Here is a 14,211-nt window from a genome sequence, read left to right as displayed (position 1 = left end):
TTTCACAGATGCCTTTATAGTTGCTGAAAACAACTTTTTTCCAAAAAAAAGAGAGGGAGAGAGGAAAGGAAGAAGGCAGGGAGGAGGGAGAAGTGGATGAGACATAGGTTCTGCCACTGGTTCTGGACTCTGAGACTGTTCACTAGAACTAAGAGTCAATGACTTCGAATTTCTAGAATTTTACATCATTCACAATTGGCACTTGGCCCCTTTGCCTCCATTTCTCGTGATAACTAATATTTTTAGAAGGAGCTGCATTGGGGCCAGGAAAGCAGGTCATTAAGTAAAGCAATGAGGATAGTGTGAGGAAATGAGTATATCAACTTAGTGATCATGAGCTCTCTGCTGAGTCACTGTCAATTTCATGAATTTGGGAAAAGTGCCCAGTCCTCATCCTCCCACTCATCCCATAACTATGTATCAGGCACCTGTAGTCCATCAATTGCACTAGTGGTTTGGATGCAAATAAATAAGATTCTTGAATCCTTGCAGAGCTTAGGGTTTTAGTAGGAGAGAGAGACAAACGTGTGATCACACAACAGGATCAAAGCAAACACAGTATGTGACGAGGGCCCTTTCCTCCAGTGAAAGGGGAAGGAAAGGATTCAGGAAGGTGGCATCAGGAGGACTCAGCTGAGTGTCTGAGGTGGGCGTGCACGCCATACCAGAGAAGGCCCAAGTGGAGAAGATCGGGAAAACCACGTAACTCCACGTGGCTGTGACATAAAGTGCCAAGGAAAAGAGGGACAAGAGATGGGGATGGAGAGGCAAGCAAGGACTAGATCAAGATGGATCGTACGTAGGAGCAAAGAACTGCCTTGTGAGTGATGGGAAATACTGAAGGGGTAGGCGTAATCAGGATTTCAATCTAGAAAGCTCACTCCATCATCCCTATGGAAAACGGATGCAAGAAGGTAAGGCTAGGAGACCACTGAGAAGCTAGAATAGTGTCCAGGAACAAATCCATGAGGATGACGGAGTGGGCTTTTAAGCAGGAACAAAATCCTGAGACTCAAATCAGAGAGGGGAGAGTGGGATCTCTCGCTGTTGGCAGGATCAAAGCCATCATCAATAGATAACAAACTTGTCTCTGAGGAAGCTACCTTACCGATTCCTCGGGGGGGAAACCATTGATAACGAATTCTTATCTTCTAACTCTGTGAATCGTCCACTTCCCAGAATCCCAACACTTGATATAGAAGTCTGAAAGATGCCTCTCCATTTAACTCAGGGTATCAAATATGTGGCATGAGAGCCATCATCCCCTACTTCCGCATCCATGGCAGCCATCGCTAATTCATCCCAGCACTGTTTCCTGCCATACTCAGATGTGGCCTGAGAACACAACACTCCAGGCAGCTACTGCTGATTGATAGGACTTGATGTGCAACGTGAGACTTACTTGTTGTGCTTTATGTAACCTCTGGAGCCACGTTTTTAAAATAAAGACTTCAGTGTTTAAAAGCAGGGCTAGGTGCAGTGGCTCACACCTGTTATCCCAATTCTTTGGGAGGCCAAGACAGGAGAATTACTTGAGTCCAAAAGTTTCAAGACCAGCCTAGACAACATTTCGAGACCCCATATCTCCCAAAACAGCAAAAATTAGCTGGATGTAGTGGTGCGTGCCTGTGGCCTCAGTTACTTGGGAGGCTGAAATGGGAGGATTGCTTGGGCCTGGGAGGTCAAGCCTACGCTTTGCCATGATTGCACCTCTGCACTCCAGCCTGGACAACAGAGCAAGACTGTCTCTCCAAAAAAAAAAAAAAGACCCAAAACATAAAACAAAAAGTGCATTATGTAAGAGTAGTGTCTCAAGAATTCAAGGTGCAAAGGCATTTACAAAATTAGATTGTCTAGTGATTTCCACCTTCTGAGCAGCCTGGAACATACACAGAAGTTATCCAGGCAAAAGGGTATTTCTTCCATCTGGGCATGGTGGCTCACGCCTGTAATCCCAGCACTTTGGGAGACCAAGGCAACTTATCATTTGAGGCTGGAGTTCAAGACTAGCCTGACCAATATGGTGAAACCCCATCTCTACTAAAAATACAAAAATTAGCCAGTGTGGTGGCACGCACCTGCAATCCCAGCTACTCCAGAGGATGAGGCAGGAGAATTGCTTGAATCCAAGAGGTGGAGATTGCAGTGAGCCGAAATCATGCCACTGCACTCCAGCCTGGGTGACAGAGAGAGTTCCTGTGAAAGAAAGAGAGAAAGAGAGAAGGAGGGAGAGGGAAAGGGAGGTGGAGAGGGAAGGAGGAAGGAAAAAGGGAAGGAAGGAGGGAAGGAAGGAAGGGTCTTCCACTTTTAAGATTTGTAAAGATGGGAAAATTCCTAAGTAATTCAGGATTTAACTACTTTTAGAGTTGGAAAATCCCTCTTAGCTTTCTATTGTATTATAACAACCTGAATTCCACAAATTTACAAATGACTGCACATGGGTACAGGGTTGAGTTCTCAGACAAATCTGATTTCTGGAATCTTCCTTAGAGCTTTCTAAGTTAATGGTGTCAAAAAGACCAGACTGCAACACATTTAAAGATCTTCATTGGCTTTTATTCATGACTCTAGAATTGGGCAGACCTCAGGACCAGAAAATGTTTGAAGAATAAGCCACATGATCAAGCAGCATTTATGTTTAGAAAACAGCACTGAGGAACAGAGGTTAATTAGTTAAGGCCTTACGTGAATCAGCTGGCCACCTACGATTGACTTAAGCTCAGCTGCTGTAACTACCCAAACTCAGCCATCTGTTACAGTGTACACCCACGTTGTTTGTTTCATTTAGTATGGATGATTCCATGTTGGTTCAGTCTGTTGGGCCAGGAACGGGAGCCTAGTCCAAACTGATGGCCTCCTACAAATTTTATTTAACAGTGGAAAAGAGGTTTGCAGTTCCCTTTGGCTCATTTCTTCAATATCCCTGCATTTTGGAGATGCTGGTAGCTGGGTCCATGGTGAGGTAACGTTATGATCCACTGTACAAATATGTCAAAGCTCTCCAGCCCGGACTGCAAAGCAGTGAGGGCTTCAGCCTTCAGGACTCCCAGAGAGCCTCAGGGAGGCTGCTTTGTCCCACCGCCTCTGCCCGGGACCACCCCTACCCACACAGCTGCAAAGATGAAGAGTCCCCGCTACACACCTAGCATAGAGACAGTGTGCTGGCCCAGGAAGCTGAGGTTTGTCTGCAGGTACCCTAAGCCAGCAGCTAGGGCGACAGAGGCGGGACTGCAGGAGAAGCTGGGGTGGAGTCGGGGGATAGGATTGTTCGCCGCTGGAGACTGAGCCGTTCTGTTGTCTGGTCTCTGGGTTTTTGCCCAGTCCTCTTGCATCAGCTTAATCTCCCTCGGTTTCTAAGTAACAGCTTGTGTCCTGCTCCTGTGACGCTCTTTGGACTGTTTGCCCCTGCTCCCTGTTGTTTTACTCAACCCAAGACAAGAGCTGCTCACCCAGGAGGACCTCTGGGTCACTTTAAGGAGCTTTCTTAAAACTAGGTGGGGCTGGTGAATGTACTTCAAGAAAGCAAGTGAGACGAATCAGCAGTTCCATGAAATTTATTTAGGAATTAAGGCCACAAGGTGGGCCAACCCATGCAGCCCACAAATAGGCCACAAGCACCGCCCTCAGGCCTCTGCCCAGCAATACTGACGCTGAACCCATCAGCTGACGCCCCACCATCCCCCACCCCATGACAGTCAGCCCTTTTGGCCACCAGCTAGCTAAAGAAAGTGTAGCAAAATTTCAAAGGCAATTTTTAAAGCAAAGCAGAATGTATACAGCCACTCCCTTATTCTTTATGTCGTCATAATGCCATCCTTGTACAATAACGTTAGAAATTCTTTGCCCAGGGTCTCCCTGGCTCTTTTAGCTATGGACAGGCAGCTGGGGTCATGGGTTAGCAGGTCATGTTTGTTTGTTCTGTACTTTGTTGAGTGCATATGGTATGCGTGGTTCAGTATACTTGGTGCTGGGAACACAGTCAACATGACAAAGTCCCTCAATGAAAAGAGAAAAACAGGCCAGGCACAGTGGCTCACACCTATAATCCCAGTGCTTTGGGAGGCCAAGGCGGGCGGATCACTTGAGGCCAGGAGTTTGAGACCAGCGTGACAACACATGGCAAAACCCTGTCTCTACTAACAATACAAAAATTAGCTGGACATGGTGGTGCGCATCTGTAATACCAGCTACTGGGGAGGCTGAGGCAGGAGAATTACTTGAACCCAGGAGGCAAAGGTTGCAGTAATCCAAGATCACACCACCACATTTCAGCCTGGGTGACAAAGCAGAAAAAAAAAAAAAAGAGAGGAAAACAGTATACAAGAAAATAAAGCAACCACTAACAAGTTCTGTGGCTAACACAAAACAGAATGCATTGTTGGGAGTGAGCATTGTGGGCAGGTGTTTGGAAAGTCTGAGGAGGTAGCATTTGAACTAGGACCTGACTGATACAAACATGGTTACGTGGGAGTCTTCCCTGTGAAGCAGATGAGGGACAAGGAATGCCAAGAGAGAAGGTCTGGTTGTCAGCCGAGAGAAGCCACAGAAATACATATCTCAAGTGGCATAGGCAGAATTCTATCAAATGATATTTAAAGCCTCTTTGTTTCCTAAGTATACAAGTAACAACTACACATTTCAAAAAGAAGCAAACTAGGCCGGGCGCAGTGTCTCAAGCCTGTAATCCCAGCACTTTGGGAAGCTGAGGCAGGTGGATCACGAGGTCAAGAGATCGAGACCATCCTGGCCAACATGGTGAAACCCCGTCTCTACTAAAAATACAAAAAAATTAGCTGGGCGTGGTGGCACGTGCCTGTAGTCCCAGCTACCCGGGAGGCTGAGGTAGGAGAATTGCTTGAACCGGGAGGCTGATGTTGCAGTGAGCCGAGATCGCGCCACTGCACTCCAGCCTGGTGCCTGGCTACAGAGCGAGACTCTGTCTCAAAAAAAAAAAAAAAAGAAAAGAAACAAACTGGAACATTTAAGAATATAAATGTAAACATTAAAATTATTCAGAAGTTTTCCACCCAAAGATAATCACCAATGAACATTATATTTCCTTACATTATGTTTTCTTCCATTTTTTACATACATTTTGTTCATGGCATAATTAGTCCAGAAACACTGCAGGCCACAGATGAAGAGGGCCTGGTAACAGATGGTGTCTGTCCCTGTGTTATTTGCTACTCTTAACTGATTAAAAAAATAAGAGAGGCCAGGCAGAGGGGCTCATGCCTGTAATCCCAGCACTTTGGGAGGCTGAGGCGGGTGGATCATGAGGTCAGGAGTTCGAGACCAGCCTGGCCAACATGGTGAAACCCAGTCTTTACTAAAAATACAAAACTTAGCCAGACGTAGTGGCGAGTACCTTTAATCCCAGCTACTCGAGAGGTTGAGGCAGGAGAATTGCTTGGACCTGGGAGGCAGAGGTTGCAGTGAGCTGAGACCGTGCCGTTGCACTCCAGCCTGGGTGACAGAGCAAAACTCCATCTCAAAAAATAATAAGCATAAAAATATATTTAAAAATTTTAAAAAGAGAGCCCAGTGACTCCGTAAACATGAGTTTTACAGATGCAGAAAATCAAGTTCCTTGGCAACTCTGCTTTTGTAGAGGAGATAATAAGCTTTTTTCCTCAGCGATTCTGCTGCTGCAATGTCTCAACTTCTTAGTAGTTTAACCGTTTTCACTAGGTCCTGAAATGCAATGGTCCTCATTGTTCTGGTCACCGTGCTATCAGGAGAAGCCCTATGTATTGAGGCATGAAGAGTGAGAAGTTTCTGCAGTGTCTGGCATTACTAAGGAAAGTGGAAGCAGAAGGTACCATAGGTCATATTTCACCCCTTCGTTGCAAAATCTACTGGGTAATTCACAACCGACTGGGTTCCCAAGTTTGTAGTTTAACATAAGTAAAGGAAAACCCAGAATTACTTTTATACCTTGAATTCTCTGTACTAAATTCTTAGTTTTGATTCTTCTTTCAGTTGGCTAAAGTAACTCAACTAATTTTTAGTTCAATTTCTCAGTGAATATCTGAGAATGCCATTATGGTGGCTTCACACACAGATGACAGTTTCACTGGATATAATATAAGTCATAACAATTATTTTTCTACCAGAAGTCAGTAAGCATTGCTCTGTTGGTTTTTTGTTTGCTTGTATTGAGACAGGGTCTCTCTGTGTTGCCCAGTCTGGTTTGCAGTGGTGCAATTACGGCTCACTGCAGCCTCGACTTCCCTGGGCCCAAGTAATCCTCCCACTTCAGACTCCCAAGTAGCTGGGACCACAGACATGAAACACTGTCAATAAGGAGCAGTCTAACTTTTCAGAATTCTTGTAACTGTTCCCATTTTGGGGGGTCTTCACGAGTATTTTAGTAGGAAGCCGGGAAGCTGTAGCGGGGATGCTTGCCAGACTCCATGCAAAGTCAGAGTAGGCATAATGTAGGGAATATTTTTGACCTCTGGTTAGTTGAATCTGCAGGTATAGAACGTGTGGATACAGAGAGTAGTATACATTTATGTGTGTATGTGAGTACACACACATACACAGTCATGCATCTCTTAACAGTGGGAATCCAATCTGAGAAATGCGTCATCAGGCAATTTTGTCATTGTGCAAACATCATAGAGTATACAGCCTGTCACTGTACTGAATACTGTGGCAGTTGTAACACAATGGTTAACTATTTGTGTATCTAAACATATCTAAATATGGAAAAGATACAGTAAAAATACAGCATAAAATATTTCAGTGGTAAACTTGCTGTATAGGGCACTTACCATGAATAGTGCTTTCTGGACTGGAAGCTGCTCTGGGTGTCACTGAGTGAATGTGAAGGCCTAGGACATGACTGCACACTGTGTAGACTTTATAAACACTGTGCATTTAGGCTATGCTAAATTTATCAAATATTTTTCTTTCTTCAATCATAAATTAACTTTGGCTTACTATAACCTTTTTACTTTATAAGCGTTTAAAATCTTTTAACTTTTTGACTGTTACATAGAACTTAGCTTAAAACACAAACACACTGTATAGATGTACAAAATACTTTTTCTTTACATCCTTATTCTGTAAGGTTTTTTCTACTTTAAAAAATCTTTTTCTACTTTTTAAGCTTTTGTTCTTAAAAACGGAGATGGAGACATACATTAGCCTAGGCCTGCCTGCACAGGGTTAGAGTCACCACCTCACTGTCTTCACCTCCACAGCTTGTCCCACTCGAGGGGCGTCAGGGGCAGTGACGTGCATGGAGCTATCATCTGCTTTGATAACAAGGCCTTTTTCTGGAGCACCCCGAAGGACCTGCCTGAGGCTGTTTGACAGCTCCTTTTTAACAAGTAGAAAAAATGCACTCTGAAATAATAAATAAAAATATAGGAAATACATAAACTGATAACATAGTCGTTTATTGTCATTATCAAGCATTACGTACTTTATATAATTGTACGTGCTATACTTTTTTTTTTTTTTTTTTTTTTTTGTTTTTTGAGACAGAGTCTCACATTGTTGCCCAGGCTGTAGTGCAGTGGCACGGTCTTGGCTCACTGCAGTCTCCGCCTGCTGGATTCAAGCAATTCTCCTGCCTCAGCCTCCTGAGTAGCTGGGACTACAGGCATGTGCTACCACACCCAGCTAATTTTTTTGTATTTTAGTAGAGACGGGGTTTCACCATGTTGGCCAGGATGGTCTTGATCTCCTGACCTCATGATCTGCCTGCCTCAGCCTCCCAAAGTGCTGGGATTACAAGCATGAGCCACTGCACCCGGCCACGTGCTATACGTTTACAACACTGGCAGCACTGTGGGTTTCTTTACACCAGCATCAACACAAACATGAGTAATGCATTGCGCTATGACGTTATGACAGCTACCACATCACAAGGTGCTAGGAATTGTTCGGCTCCATTGTAATCTTATGAGACTGCTGTTGTACAAGGAGTCTGTCATTACCAAAACATTGTTATAGGTGCGTGACTATATATGCCCACAACACACAACTATGCTCCTCACAACCTTCCTTCCCTCAAATAACCAATCTGAACTGCTTATTGTGTATGTTTCCGCCTCTCCTCCTCCCTTCCTTCCTCCTTCTCTTCTCTTTCTTTCTTTTCTTCTTTCCCCAGCCCCTCATTCTTTCTCTCTGAAATCAAACTATTTACAATGGATGCACACACACAGCCGTGGTGGGGTAGTGCTGATTTCATGAAAATACTGCCAACCTGTACACATTTCTGTGAAACATCTCCAGGTTAACACATATCACAAGACTGTTCTCTTTTTAATAGTTATATAATATGCCATAATATAGATATTCTATAGTTTATTCAACTAGGATGTTTCTAGTTGTTTCTGTCCACTACTAACAACTATGCAGTGGAAAGATACGCTTAGATTTTTTTTCTAGTAGGAGAGACTGCTGGGCTATTTTAAGCAGAGGCTGATTTTTTTTAACCCATTCATTTCGACTTGCCTATCTCTCCATGTTGCCCTGGGAAGGGTTCTTTGAAGTATAAAAATGCTTTGGAATTTCCCAGCTCCTTGATGCTCAGCCTCTTTTATCAGTGCCTCACCTCTGCAAGCTGTGTTATCAGTTTAAAGTTTTAAGCATTTAATCTGGACCTGCCTTGGTTGACAACTAGAAACCTAGATTTAGATACAGCGTCCCTCCTGCTGGCCTGGCGAAGAGAAAGGTGTGCCTGAAGGAGAGAGTGACTTAGAGGAACCCTAAGGTTCCATCCTCTCACTTGATAAATGAAGCATAAATCTTCCATCTGGCTCTGAGAGACTTAAGAGACTTTTTCTTTATGACTCTGCTTAAAATAGTCTTCGCTCCACCCCCTTTCCTTCCTGATTGTCAGACCTTCACCAGATTCCTGTGAAGACCTCTTGATTCAGTGCAATACTGTTTGTACCCCTGTTGTCCTGCTGAAATGAGTTGCGCTTGCTGTGTGCATGTCTCCTCCCTAAACAGCAAGCAGAAGAGAATTCCAGGCCTTTTTTACTCATCCGTACACATCCGTCATTTCTTCCTCTGTGGCTGCTGTAATCACATAGCAGATTTTGCCTTTGCCCATCTTAAGGCACCCCCTTCACTGAGGTCCACTTTCACTTAGAGCCCCTCCCGGAGTCACTGACATGAATTCTACCAACAAAGAATTGGCGCTATTCTATGTAAGGTCTTTGACATGCTCAGTAGACATTTACTGGGCATCTCTAAGATCCAAGGCATGCTACTTCATGCTGGGAATCCATAGGAAAAAGATATTTGCCTGTAATCTCAGCACTTTGGGAGACCAGGGTGGGTGGATCACTTGAGGCCAAGAGTTCAAGACCAGCCTGGCCAACATGGTGAAACTCTGTCTCTACTAAAAATACAAAAATTAGATGGGCATAGTGGTGTGCGTCTCTAATCCCAGCTACTCAGGAGGCTGAGGCATGAGAATTGCTGGAACCCATGAGGCAGAAGTAACAGTGAGCTGAAGTCGCATACTGCACTCCAGCTGGGCGACAGAATGAGACTTTGTCTCCTAACAAAACAAAAAAGACACATGAAACTCTGCACTCCAGCAAAGTGGTAGGTGCCATAATAGGATTTACAGAATACCCCAGGTCTTTGAGAGCACAGAGCTTGGGCCTGGAGAGGTAGATAAAGGCTTCAGAGAGAAGAGGACATTTGAGCTGGGTCCTGGAGGATGAAGAGAAACTCAGGCCAGATGGAGGAGAGGGAACAAAGCCACTGACACGTGAAAGAGCCAGGAATGCTGGCACCAGATGAAGTGCCAAACAGATGAATTAAAGTCGTGGCAGATGAGACTTAAAGAGCAAGATTGAAGCAAGCGGTGAAGGGCTTTGAATCCATTCATTCATTCATTCATTCCTCCTACAGTCAGTAAATTTGCTAGATCGGCACTGTTGAAATATAATGTGAGCCACATGTAAAATTTAAATTTTTCTAATAGATACACAAAGAAAAGTAAAAAGAAACAGGTGAAATTAATTTAACTATATATTTTATTTAACCTAATATATCCTAAGTGTCATTTCAACATGTAATCAATATAAATTTTTTTTTTTTTTTTTTTGAGGCAGAGTCTCGCTCTGTCACCAGTCTGGAGTGCAGTGGCGTGATCTCAGCTCACTACAATCTCTGCCTCCTGGGTTCAAGCGATTTTCCTGCCTCAGCCTCCCAAGTAGCTGGGACTATAGGCACACACCACCACACCCAGCTAATACTTGTATTTTTAGTGAGATGAGGTTTCATCATGTTGGCTAGTATGGTCTTGATCTCTTGACATCGTGATCCGCCCACCTCAGCCTTCCAAAGTGCTGGGATTATAGGCATGAGCCACCATGCCCAGCCATAAAATTCTTAATGACGTATTTTTACATTCTTTTTTTATAAACTATGTCTTCAAAAGCTGGTACTTTACCTCAAATTTAGTTCCTAAGTTTCCATCAAAAATATTGGTATTGTATTTATATTTCATAAAATTTACAGTTGAAAGGTAGATTTCACATACCCAGGTTGCTCCAAATATAATTTTTAATTTTCCAAAAAATTGGGTCAACTACCAGTTAAAAATTTTAGATTAATTTTAATTAAATAGTATTCAAAATTCAGTTCCTTCCTTGTGCTAATCAGATTTCAAGTGCCCGGAAACCATGTGTGGCTAGGAGCTATCATGTTGCACAGTTCTACATGACCCAAGGGTGCTTGGACTGAATACTGAAAGTACTCAGTTCTAGGAAGGAAGCACTGAGTAACTTTAACAGGAAAGTGATTGAGCATGTGTTTTAGAGAGGTCATTTTTAGAAAGGATAATTTTTTTTCATATCTGCTAAAAGATGTTACTCGAAACTTTAGACAGAATGGAGAGGGAGAGAAAAGGAAAAACAGTTACTTAAAACATTTAAGTGGACGAACTGCATGTACTATGGGAAGTCCTATTTATAGAGACGCCATTAATGTGCTGACTATAAATCATCCTTATAGTTTTGCTGAAGTTTATCCTTAAATCTCTCTAAAGTCAATGTGTTTATAGTCCTCCTTCTTTCTTTGGCCTTGATAATGAGCAGAACTATGTGGCCTGACTGGGTATGTGAACTGGATGACTCCCCATGAGCAGTCTTTTACATAACCCCAACTTTTGAAAAACGCATTTGCTGATTTTCCCCGGACAACGCCCAGGCTCTGCACGCTGAGGTCTGCCTTGCTGAGCCACTGCTGTTATCCTCTGGCAGTGAGGGATCCCTGCGGTGTGAGGCTGTGTCTTGTTTAACAGGGGACAAGATTAGAAAAAGAAGGTGCTGGCACACAGACAGTGATCCTAAACCACTCTGTAACAGCTTGGCTGTGTCCCAGAGGCTCCACGGTGCCAATATATAAAACATAAAATGAGACTCAAGCCATGGTTTCAACCGTGTGGCAAAATTCAGGAAAAACACAATTAGATATAAGCAATGCTTGGATCAGCCAACTGTTTTTTGATTTACAGATCCATGGAAAGAGTAGACAAAATGTAATTCCTTTCCTCATTTAGTAATATGTTCTGTTGACTGCTTGGTAGAAATATTATCGCCGACTGCTCTGCTTTTCCTTCAAGAAGTCAGGTAAAAACTCAAAAATTTACTATTTCCTATTCACTTGCTTTTAGCTTTTTTTTTTTTTTTTTTGAGACAGAGTTCCACTCTGTCGCTCAGCTCACTGCAACCTCCGCCTCCTGGGCTCAAGCAATTCTACTGCCTCAGCCTCCCAAGTAGCTGAAATTATAGGCATGTGCCACCACACCCAGCTACTTTTTGTATTTTTAGTAGAGACAGGGTTTCACCACATTGGCCAGGCTGGTCTTGAACTCCTGACCTCAGGTGATCCCCCAACTTTGGCCTCTCAACTGCTGGGATTACAGGTATGAGCCATTGCACCTGGCCTGCTTTTGGCTTTTTAATAAAAGAATATTTTGCTATACTGGTCAGAACATCACTTACTGTGGGATTTTATATCTCATCTCAGACCAAAAATGGTAAATTCTTTTTTTATGTTCATTTCTTTCTTAAAATTTTTAGCTTTTGTGGGTACATAGTAGGTGTATATATTTATGGGGTAAATGAGATACTCTGATACAGGCATGCAGTGTGCAGTGGTCACATCAGGGGGAATGGGGTATCTGTCACCTCAAGCATTTGTCCTTTTTTTTTGTTATAGATAATCCAATTATATCTTGTAGTTATTTTTAAGTATACAATAAGTTATTGCTGACTAGAGTCACCCTTTTGTGCTATCAAATACTAGATAGCATTCATTCCATCTACCTAAATGTTTGCATCCATTAGCCATCCCCACATCCCCTTCTCCTTTCCCAGACACTGGTAACTACCAATCTACTGTCTGTCTCCATGAGTTCAGTTGCTTTAATACTTAGCTCTCAGAAATAAGTGAGAACATTCAAAGTCTGTCTTTCTGCACCTGGCTTATTTCACTTAACATGACCTCCAGTTCCATACATGTTGCTGCAAATGACAGGATCTCATTCTTTCTCATAGCTGAGTAGTACTCCATTGTGTATATGTACCACATCTTCTTTTTTTGAGACAGGATCTCACTCTGTCACCTAGGCTGGGGTACAGTTGCGTGATCAAAATCAATGCAGCCTCAACTTCCTGGGCTCAAGTGATCCTCCCATCCTCCCACCTCAGCCTTTTTTTTTTTTTTTTTTGAGATGGAGTTTTGCTCTTGTTGCCCACACTGGAGTGCAATGGCACTATCTCAGCTCACCGCAACCTCCACCTCCTGGATTTAATTGATTCTCCTGTCTCAGCCTCCTAAGTAGCTGGGATTACAGGCATGTGCCACCATGCCCAGCTAATTTTTTGTATTTTTAGTAAAGATGAGGTTTCTCCATATTGGTCAGGCTGATCTCAAACTGCTGAACTCAGATGATATACCTGCCTAGGCCTTCCAAAGTGCTGGGATTACAGGTGTGAGCCACCATGCCAGCCTTTTTTTTTTTTTTTTTTTTTTCTCCAAGGAGCAGGGTCTTACCCTATTGCGCAGGCTCATTTTAGCCTCAAACTCCTGGCCTCAAGCCATCTTTCAGCTCAGCCTCTCCAGGAGCTAGGACTACAGGCATGTGCCTAGCTAATTTTTTTTATTTTTGTAGAGACACTGTATTTCCCAGGCTGGTCTTAAGCTGCTGGGCTGAAGCAATCCTCCTACCTCAGCCTCCCAAACCACGGAGAGCTGCTTACCAGCGTGAGCCACTCCATCCAGCTGGTAAATTTTTGAAGTCAGAAGCAAATCTACTTACCTAGTTTCTAACTAAATTGAATACATTAAGACCTCATACATTCTGATTTTGCTGACTCGGAATTGCGGATCTTTTGGAGAAAGGTCATGATGAAACTTACTTTTGAATATTCATGATAAAAGAGAGTTACTATAAAGTAATATTATAATCTGATAATAGAGCAAACACACCGTATTTGGAAGACATATTACTTTCAAGTTTGCACAATTACTGAGGAAGTCTCATTCACACAAAACAGTTGGTAAGCTGATTGTGCAGGATTCCTCTCTGTTTGCTAAGGACATTAAACACCAGCACCTTATAAGCTAACTGGCTTAAATTTGCTAAAACTCTTAAACACCAAGAGAAGTTCCTGTAACTTTGAAAGCATTTAGTAATTGATTCTTTTCCATTTCCTTTGAGTTGCAGGTATATGCAGAAAGATAAATAACACTTATTCTCTTCAAATACTCTCCACATGGGAATTAGATAAGCAAGGGTGATCTACTTTGACACTTAATCGAGGCAAGCTAATCTATAGAACCAAAGGAGAAATGTGGAGAGTAGACAAAAGGCTTTGTTCCCACCCAGTTCAGCTGGGCAGATCACAAGGTCAGGAGTTCGAGACCAGCCTGGCCAACACGGTGAAACCCCATCTCTACTAAAAATACAAAAATTAGCTGGGGATGGTGGAACATGCCTGTAATCCCAGCTACTTGGGAGGCTGAGGCAGGAGAATTCCTTGAACCTGCAAAGTGGAGGTTGCAGTGAACTGAGATCACACCATTGCACTCCAGCCTGGGCAACAAGAGCGAAACTCTGTCTCAAAAAAAAAAAAAAAAAAAAATGCACTTCAGGAACCCAGGCCTTTCCCACTAAACACACACACACACACACACACACACACACACACACACACACACACA

At 43.1% G+C, this 14,211-nt stretch overlaps 1 protein-coding gene across 1 annotated transcript in view; it reads left to right on the top strand.

Annotated features, from left to right (window-relative positions):
• Positions 1 to 14,211, top strand: part of AK5 (adenylate kinase 5) — a 298,444-nt gene that overhangs the window by 275,785 nt on the left and 8,448 nt on the right. The window lies entirely within an intron of this gene.

Source organism: Sapajus apella, unplaced genomic scaffold, assembly GCF_009761245.1.
Source record: "Sapajus apella isolate SASKATOON/1434 unplaced genomic scaffold, GSC_monkey_1.0 scaffold36, whole genome shotgun sequence".
NCBI classification, from domain to species: domain Eukaryota; kingdom Metazoa; phylum Chordata; class Mammalia; order Primates; family Cebidae; genus Sapajus; species Sapajus apella.
Note: the sequence above shows the minus strand (reverse complement) of the source record. Positions and strands in the feature narration are given on the sequence as shown.